At 43.8% G+C, this 9798-nt stretch overlaps 1 non-coding gene across 1 annotated transcript; it reads left to right on the top strand.

Annotated features, from left to right (window-relative positions):
- Positions 1-5362: 5362 nt before the first annotated feature.
- LOC138807448 (U6 spliceosomal RNA) lies at positions 5363-5468 on the top strand. Its single transcript, XR_011366154.1, has one exon. It is a non-coding gene; the product is annotated as a U6 spliceosomal RNA (small nuclear RNA).
- The last annotated feature ends 4330 nt before the right edge of the window (positions 5469-9798 follow it).

Raw genomic sequence — 9798 nt, 5'->3', positions numbered from 1 at the left:
GTCAATAAATGTGTAGAACACAATTATACCAACTGACAAAAGATGATATTCCTTTCATTTATGTGCTTTTGGGCTTGGTGGGTGACTTTAGGTGTGTCTACACAAGTAGAATCAGCATGAAACAAGCCATCGTTTTTTTCATTTAAGGTACAAGAAAAGGATACAGGTTGACCCATTGTAACAATGAGATGTACAAAACACTCTATCAGAGGAAGGGTGGAGGGAGGTGGTGGGGAGGTGTGAGGGGAAGGGTTGATAGGGGAAAAACAAAGGAGGGGGGTAACAGTGCTCAATAAGAAATGTACTCATTAACTTACGTAACTGTAACCCCTCTGTATAGTATCTTCACAGTAAAAACATATATATTAAAAAGATACAAGGAAAACTTCTGTACTTATAAGAAGTTGTATTTGTCACTCAATATCAGTAAGGTAATGGTATTAGGACCAGAGGCATATTAAAATTTTGGATGCTCAAAATCTCTGCATAAACACAGTATTTTATTTACATTAGAATATGCCTAGCACCTAGTGCAGTGTAATTGCTATGAAAAACTTTGCTACATTCTATGTTTGTAATAGAAAATAAAAGTATATGCACTCCCACCAACATGCACCTATAAAAATGGTTGACCATCCCAGTAACTTTCTCAAAGTACCTCCAAAAGACAATTTACAAAACTTTGTATTATATTACTACAAGGAAAACTGTAGGGAGCCAGGGTAAACGCCATTACAAGATGGCGCCCACTCCCTTGCAGCTTTGAGGTAACCACTCCATTTCAGGCGGTGCTTGGCGGGACGGTAGGTCCTGGGCTTTGCGCATGCGCGAGCCACATAGAGTCCCCAGCCAATCCCGTGGCACCTGGTGATGGTAAAAGGCAGACGACCAATGATAGAGCGACCTGTGTTCCTATTCCCTATATAAGCGGCCATGTTTCGGGTGCACGCTCTCTCGCGCTCAAGCTCTCCCATCAACTAAAAGGCTCTCCAATAAAGCGTGATCTGAGAAGCCTCCTGGTGTGGTGGTCGTTCTTTCTCGCTGGTCGAGAAAGTGCGCGCCGCAAAGTGGTGCTGAAACCCGGGAGCCGCGCGAGAGGCCGAACCGGAGCCAGAACTCAACACGCGGAGAGGGGACGTCGGTAAGTATCCCCCGGTATGCTGTTCACTGTAGATTTAGATATTTATTGGTTGCTTGCATTGCTTCTTCCTTTGTGGCTTGTCTTTTTGATGGTGCGCACTTGCCTCGAGGAGGGAGGGTTTGATTTAATCCAGGAAGGATGCAAAGTACTAACACGGCATCAGGATAGTCTATCAGAGTCAGCATCCAGTAAAGGGGAGGAAAATAGGCCTAAAAGAAAAAGGGAAAAAAGACAAAAGGATCCTAAAGAATTAAAGCAGGAGGGACTGCAGCCCTCACACAAGGAGAAGGGTCTTAGGGAGGAGGGGGTCTCAAGGACACCCCTATGCCCTTCTTTAAAAGCAAACCGGTTCTCAGCCCTACATGTGGAAGGGCGGGACCAAGAATGCAGTGATCTTGTGAGTGACTCAGAGGAAGAAATGTTAGAGGAGGAGGGAGAGCAGCTCGATTCAGCTGATAGTGAAGACTTAGAAGAGGCTGCGGCGGAGTATGAGGCAGACAGATATGGGGGTTGGCGCCCCCTAGGGGTGGGAGTACCGCAGCAGCCAGGAAGAGGAAACAGAGCTGGCCCTCACCAGCGTGCCGGCGGGCACGCCCAGGGGGCCGACGGGGCGGAGTCACTTTATAAAAGGAAGCACCTGGTCGCGGCTGGTGGCCACTTTTCCAGTTTTTGAAAATCCAATTACTAATGAAAGAAATTTTGAGCCGGTTTCCTACTCCCAGTTAAAAGATTTAGTTGAGGCAGTCAGGACTTATGGGGTGACGGCCAATTATACCACTGCCTTGCTTCGAAGGCTAACTATTAATGCTATGATTCTGTGGGAGCAAAAACTGTTCAATATTTTCCTGAATTAGTGGCTAAACAGGCAATTTTGGTCTGAAAAAAAAAAGGCAATTTTGGGTATAAAGTATTGTTTGATGCACTTTGCAAAAATTCCAGATAAATTAATTATTCCATACACCCGTAAGCAAGTTGAAATTTTAGCAGCCACAGTGGATATGTGGGCAATTCTTGTTTGCTCATTTCCAAATGTAATTGATAACCATTATCCTAAGCATCCTCTGCTTGCCATAGTTAACAAAACTTTAGTGTATTTTCCTGTTGTCACTTCAAAGGAGCCCTTGGATAATGCTCTGACCATCTTTACGGATGGATCAAAATCTGGACAAGGTGCCTTTTTTGTTCAAGGACACAAACAGCCGGTAGTCTTTAATTTTCAGCCAAAAGTCCCACAGGCTGTTGAATGTTTAATTGTGCTTGAAGTTTTTAAAAGATTTAATCAACCTTTTAATTTATTTTCTGATTCATTATATGTTGTAAATGCCGTCGCTTCTCTTAAAGTTGCTGCTTCAATTAAGCAGGCCAGTACAATTTCTAATGTTTTGTTACAGATTCAATCCCTTATCTTAAACAGAAAACACTCTTTTTATATTGGACATATTCGCGCCCACTCTATGTTGCCGGGCCCGATGGCAAGGTGTAATGATTTGGTGGACCAGGCAACTCGGGCTGTGGCTCTGGTCGCTGCTGATCCTGTAGAATTGGCAAAAGACTTTCATAGATTGTATCATGTACCTGCTAATACCCTTAGGAAAAGATATAATTTGTCCAGGCATGTGGCAAGAGATATTGTTAAAGCCTGTAAATCCTGTGTTACCTTTCTTCATCCTCCCCATGTGGGGGTAAACCCCAGGGGGTTGAGACCAAACGCCCTATGGCAAATGGATGTTACTCATCTGACAGAATTTGGTAAGTTGAAATATTTACATGTGTCTGTGGACACCTTTTCCGGTGTCATTCATGCCACACCTCTGGCAGGAGAAAAGGTGTCTCACGTCAAAATACACTGCTTAGAAGCTTGGGCAGCTTGGGGAAAGCCCCTTAGACTCAAGACGGATAATGGCCCTGCTTATACTTCCCATGGTTTTCGCGCCTTTTGCGCACAAATGCAGGTTGCCTACACCACCGGACTGCCCTACAATCCTCAATGACAAGGTATAGTGGAAAGAGCTAATAGAAGCATAAAAGAAATGCTTCAAAAACAAAAAGGGGGAATTGCTGAGTCAGCGTCCCCCAGGGAAAGACTTTCTCTTGTGCTCTTTACCCTTAATTTTTTAATTCTAAATGACAACGACCAGTCTGCCGCAGATCGGCATATGACAAGAGACCCCATGGATACTAAAGACATGGTTATGTGGAAGGATGTTATTAATAATAAATGGTATGGACCGGATCCGGTAATAACGAGATACAGGGGAGCTGTTTGTGTTTTTCCACAGAGTCAAGAAGTACCTCACTGGGTGCCAACGACACTGACCAGGCTGGTGGAGACTGCAGCAGAACCCCCTCTTGAAGATGCCATCCACTCGTCTCCTGATGCAGCTGATCTTCCTGCTGTTAGCAACAGTGCTAATAGCAACCCCTGTGATAGCTAAACCAATGGCTGTGGGCTGTCACCAGGGCCTGGCCAGTTCCTATGCCCCTGCATGCAGACTCCCTTTTTCTCCCCACCTTATTTTCCACAGATTGTAGGATGGAAGACTGGATTGCCTCTGCGGAGTCCTTTTTCAAAGAGTGGGTGGGAGTCGGAATGTTTTTAGCCTGCTGCCTGGGAGGATGCGTGGTCTGCCTATGGTTGGTCTGTCGCCTTCGAGCCCAAACCAGAAGGGACAAGGTTGTTATCTTGCAAGCATTAGCCGCTTTGGAGAGTTGATCCTCACCCCAGATCGGGCTGTCGGCCCTGAGAGGCAATTAAGCCTTACCATCCTGCATAGCCTTAGCACCCCGAGGGATCAGGGGATCCCATTGCACCGGGACAGGTATGCAACTTGCAATTTGGGACAGGGTGCTAGGCAAGTGCACTGCACTTGAGGGTACCATCTCCTCAAGAAGAGCATGCTGGGTTGCAAGTGGGTTGATGCCCAAGATCCCACCTCTGCAAAAAAGGCATCGGACGGGCCTGGTCATCACTGGGGAAGGCGTCCCTCAGGCAAAGGCCAGTGCAAGGTCCTAATGTTTTAGACAGAGGCCCAGCCTCTAGTCTTACCTGTTGCCAAAAAACAAAAAAGTGGGAACTGTAGGGAGCCAGGGTAAACGCCATTACAAGATGGCGCCCACTCCCTTGCAGTTTTGAGGTAACCACTCCATTTCAGGCGGTGCTTGGCGGGATGGTGGGTCCTGGGCTTTGCGCATGCGCGAGCCACGTAGAGTCCCCAGCCAATCCCGTGGCACCTGGTGATGGTAAAAAGCAGACGACCAATGATAGAGCGACCCGTGTTCCTATTCCCTATATAAGCGGCCATGTTTCGGGTGCACGCTCTCTCGCGCTCAAGCTCTCCCATCAACTAAAAGGCTCTCCAATAAAGCGTGATCTGAGAAGCCTCCTGGTGTGGTGGTCGTTCTTTCTCGCTGGTCGAGAAGGCACGCGCCGCAGAAAACAATGCTACAAATAAATAAAAACAACAATTAAATATTCATGATTAATAAAATGAAAAATAAACCAGTTACATGTTTCCAGTATTTGAAGTGTACTACATATTAGATTTTACTATATTCTCATATTCCTGTACATTTAAAACTGGCTAAGGCTATGATGTTCAACAAGAGTTTTATAGGCTATGAGTAGTCTTTAAAGTTACCCACTAAGATTACTATTTATGGCTCATCTCGTCATTTGTATATGGCTTATATCATCACTTGTTGCTCGCTAACATATAAAGTAAGGAAGCTCTAAATTGTAGTTAACAAATTCTTAACTCTTTACTCTGCTTCTTTAAACAAAGACTTTGCAACTTCTCATTAGTAAAGTTTCTATAAATTCTGAAATATAAATACTTAGTAATATATGTCTGCTACCATAAATCTTAACTACTTCTTGGAAAATTTTTATGACCTGCCAAACAGTCCCTATTTTGGCATATTTAAGCAAATTCCCAAAATTAAACCCATTTAAAGCATTAAAACTTTAACAACCTTAACCCTTGCTGCAATGTTCATTATGACAGGTGTCTTGTAGAGAATAATTGAACTCCTCCTTCTACACATCTCTTGAACCACAAATATTTGGAATTACTTTGTTTTTGACATATCAATTTTGAGTTTCTTCTTAAATATGTGCTTATGTAAGAAATAAATATTTCATGACCATTCTTTTGCATTTACTTTTTGTTGAAGTGTCTAATTTAAGAAACTCAATTATACTTTAGATATAAAAAAAGTTCTGTGCTCAATTTGGCAGCACATACCCTAAACCTGGAATGATACAGAGATGATGAGCATAGCTCCTTCGAAGGATGACACACAAATTCCTGAAGCGTTCAATATTTTTACAATGACAGACGCTGGAGGGAATGTGGCCAGAAGTAAACACTACTGAATTCTTGGTGAGAGTGTAAACTTGTCAAACCCTTTGAAAAGCAGAATGGAGGTTCTTCAAAAGATTCCACATAGAGATCCTCTATGACGCAGCAATCCTTCTTTTGGGCATTCACCCAAATGATCAGAAACAAGACCATACTAAAACTACAAGCACAACTATGTTTATTGCAGCATTATTTACCATAGGTAAGATATGGAACCAACCTGATGCCCCTCAGTACATGAATGGATCAAGAAAATGTGTGTGTGTGTGTGTGTGTGTGTGTGTGTGTGTGTGTGTGTGTGTGTAACTGTGACCCCTCTGTACAGTACTTTTACAACTAAAAACATATAAAAGTGTTCTGAGATGGAAGAGTTTATTCCCCCAATTTTATCCATATAATATTGTTAACAAAGCAGATTTTTAAATACTACGTAGAATGTGATATGTATTACAGAAACCATTACATGTAATGAGCAACCAGAAATAATGTTATCAATTGACTATGCACTGCTTCCAAGGAAGCCAGATGGATAATTTCTCATGCTCTAAATCAAACTGGTGATCTTATGTCTTGATAGTGTAAAAATATCAGGGACAGAATAATGAAGGAATTACAACTGAGGTGAAATCCATATGAAAATATACAAACCTGATAAAACCTATAAGTATCTGAGCAGTATATTGCGTTTTAAATCATTTACGCTACATTGTAAAGATAATGAAGACCTATTAGAATGAATTAACTTTTTGATATGCTATCGTAGCTCCTTAGAAGGATGAACTCTTTCCTCATTCTTGTAGAGGCTTCATCAGATGAGAGGAACTGTATTTTTTTGTTTGCTTCCTTCCATTTATTCTTCACTCTGAAATATGAGCTACATGATACTGAAATACACCAAGGAAAATTAAACACACAGGCTTTGGAAAGATCAATCAATGTAAAATAAATAAAATACGTATAACCTTCTAAAAGGTCTAAATTAATTAATTATATAATCTCAAGTGTAGACAGAAAATGATTTAAGCAATGTCATGTAATTGAAAAATGAAAAATTTTAGGAGATACTTAATTTTTTCCTTTCTACTACATTGAATTAATTATTGATTTTGTATAGAGAGATTAAAGATGAGATTAACAAGAAACTTGCTTAAAACTGGGCACAAATTCTGAATAGACATGTATTCCAAAATCCATGAAAATCGCCAGTGGGTTTACAAAGTTGTGTTTAATGCTACTTCTATGCTGGCTTAAGCTTTGGGAACAGAAGTCATTAGAGAAATGCAATTCAAAATTACTATGATACTCCTTCATAACTATTACAATTCTTATTTTAAAAAAATCAAAGGAACCAGTGGTGGTGGGAGTCAATTTGGCCTAGAAACCCTCTAAGGAGAGAGCAAGATGAGGCATTGGCTTAAGTGAGCTGCTCAATGTCTGCCATCCCCAAAAGAAAAACATTGGAGTGAAGCTCAAGGCCATAATGCCTTTGGGCTTGGGTCCTTCCCTTGACGATAGCATCTGCAAGTTGATCTGCCTGAGATTATATCTGAGGTGTGCCCCCAGGGGAGTGTGAACCCACTCTAATGGCTCCCCTCTTTGAATTAAAACTGCAGAAATCAATGTAACACCTCCAAACCACCAAAGGGAAATGGGCTCAAAAATAGAATTCCTCTTCAGGAAAACTTCATCCAGGCCTTTTTAGAACTGCAAAAATATTGCCCAATGGCTGTCTGTAATTGTAATAACTTCTTGGTGCATCCTGCCTTTTAGTAGGGCAAATAAGGCACACACTATCTTTAGGGACAGGCACCCATGGCAACAGCCAATTGATTTCCCCTAAAAGGCTATGTAGTTGGGTTAAGGTCAGAGAGGTTGGAATATCCAGCAAAGGCTTAAGGAGACTGTCCTGAGTCAAGGTAAGGTGGAACCAGAGCACCTTAAAAGGAGGTAACTTTTGAATCATATTGAGTGCTATGGTGAAGCCCCCCTTTCTTAATATGGTGCGAACCTGGGCCAGAAGGCCCTCCAGGTGTCCTAGGTCTTGGTGCCCCACGATTATATCATCCGGGTAGGCAAACACAAGGGAGGTATCTGAACCCAACACAGTCCCTAGAAGTGTGGCCAAGTATTGTTGGCAAAAGGCCAGGTTATTTGCCATTCCCTCTGGCAGCACCGTCCATTCAAACCTCCAATCAGGCAGGGAAAACTTAAGAGAAGGGATGGAGAAAGCAAACTTTTTGCAGTCATTCGGATGCAGGAGGATTGAAAAAAACAATCTTTAATATCAATCACACCGAGGTATATTCTGAAGGTATAGCAGGAGTCCAGGGCATACCTCTTAGGGATGCCTACTAGCTCCATCCATTCATTTACCTTTCATAGATCTTGGAGCATACACCTAGCCCCAGAGGCCTTTTGAATAACAAATATGGGTGTGTTCCAAGGACTCATAGAAGGGCATATGTACCCAAGGTTTATCTCCACCAGAAGGTGGAGGGCTACAAGTTTAGGTTTTATCAATGGCCACCACTCCACCCAGGTAGGGCTTCCTATCTAAATCAAACTTGGATCCACAATTCTTTTTCCAATGGTATCCCTTAGTGCCCCTGGGTCAGGGTGTAGGGGGAGGTTAGGACCCATCGGGCCAGTTGGCAGAGGATTGTTGTGAATAGTCCCTCTTAAAGTGCCTCTCCTGCCCACATTTAAAACAAGTCCCTCTCCCCGATGGTCTTGGGGTTCCTTGGCCCTGGGCTGCCAGTGCCTGAGTAATAGCCACAGTCATTGCAGATGTCTGAGCATGTAAAGCTAAAGCTTATGATTGGGACTGGTGCTGTTGCATTCCCACATCCTGTGAGGCCACCAGCCATCTTCTCAGAAAACACTCTCTCAATCCCATGCAGGCCATGCGGTGGTCTGCATTCATCTCTTCCCAGACCAGCAGCTTTACAAACTGATCTTGGAGGTTCCCTGCTGGCAGCTTGTGGTTAATACTCTGTTCAACTCCATCTACAAACTCAACTAGAGGCTCACCAGGTTTTTGTGTAACTCCTGCTATGAGGGACTCAGTGGGCCCATCATCCAGTTTGAACCATGTGGCAAGTCCTGCCTGCATCACCTGGTCACGGTATGGGCCAGGTATTGCGGCATGTTGGATGCCAGTGGAGTACCATTCCCCATCCCTTTTAACATGGTATAAGTAATAGGTATCACAGATTGAGCCTGCCAGTTATTCTCCACTCGCACTCTGCATTCCTCCTTAAAGAAAGCTCACCATTTAATAAACTGAGAACAAGTGAGGAAGGCTTTGGCCACATCCAGCCAGTCCTTGGGGACACATGGGTGATAAGCAATGTCCTGTAATAAAGTCTGGGCCCAAGGAGAGTTTGGACCATCCTCCACCACTGCCTTGTGGAGCTCTTTTAGATCTTTAGCTTCCCATGGATACCATTCCAAGGGCCAGATTTACCAGATACACTTGGGGAAGCAAATCCTGTGGCCCAGGGTCCGGGGTCCTGGGTGGCCCTTCCTTTCCAGGGTAGGCCTCCAATTAGGTTACTTCCCCACCCCTCAACCCCTCCATGGAAGGTTGGTAGGGGTCCGGGTCTTGCAGTTCCTTCTCACAGGTTGCGTAGGACGCTGTACCTCTCCCTCAATCGGGGAAATAGGGTGGGGACCTAGGACCATCCGGGGAACCTGAGTCAGAGGGGGTAACTTTCACCCTCATTTTGATTTCCACTGTGCATGTTTCAGTGCATTCTTGGATGAATTTTACCCATTCCTTTTCCTTCTCACTTCTCAAGTCCTCCTTTATTCCTGCTAGGCCTAATGCTGCCTCTTCCTCTTACTTCTGTGAAATAGCATTACCCATACTAAGGGTTTCACTTACCCTGTGAGACTGCTTAGCCTCTGCCGGTATCTTTTCCTTTCAAGCCCCACGTTGGGTGACAGATGTTGGGTCTTCGTCCATCCCACAAAAGACGGATGGGGTCCAAATGAAAGGTAAGTGCGGCTGCTCCCCTGTTCCGCGGCCTCACTTAGCCAGGGAGACAAACAGACACAGCAGTTAGTCAAGTGAAGCAGGAAATTCATTTATTAACTCAGAGCAAGCTCTTTTTTAAAGCAAAAAAGACCAGGTGTGCATGGGAGGGGAGGAAGAGGAACCTTATCATGCACCTAAGCTTCCACAGGATGGTTAGTCATGGAATGCAAAGCAAATTGGGCTCTTCCCACACAACTCCCCCTCAGCGCCATCTTTACTGCCCATATGCTCCACAATCAAAGACCTCGGAGTCAAAG

The sequence above is a fragment of the Dipodomys merriami genome, unplaced genomic scaffold (assembly GCF_024711535.1).
Source record: "Dipodomys merriami isolate MVZ:Mamm:240054 unplaced genomic scaffold, mDipMer1.0.p SCAF_101, whole genome shotgun sequence".
NCBI lineage: Eukaryota > Metazoa > Chordata > Mammalia > Rodentia > Heteromyidae > Dipodomys > Dipodomys merriami.
Note: the sequence above shows the minus strand (reverse complement) of the source record. Positions and strands in the feature narration are given on the sequence as shown.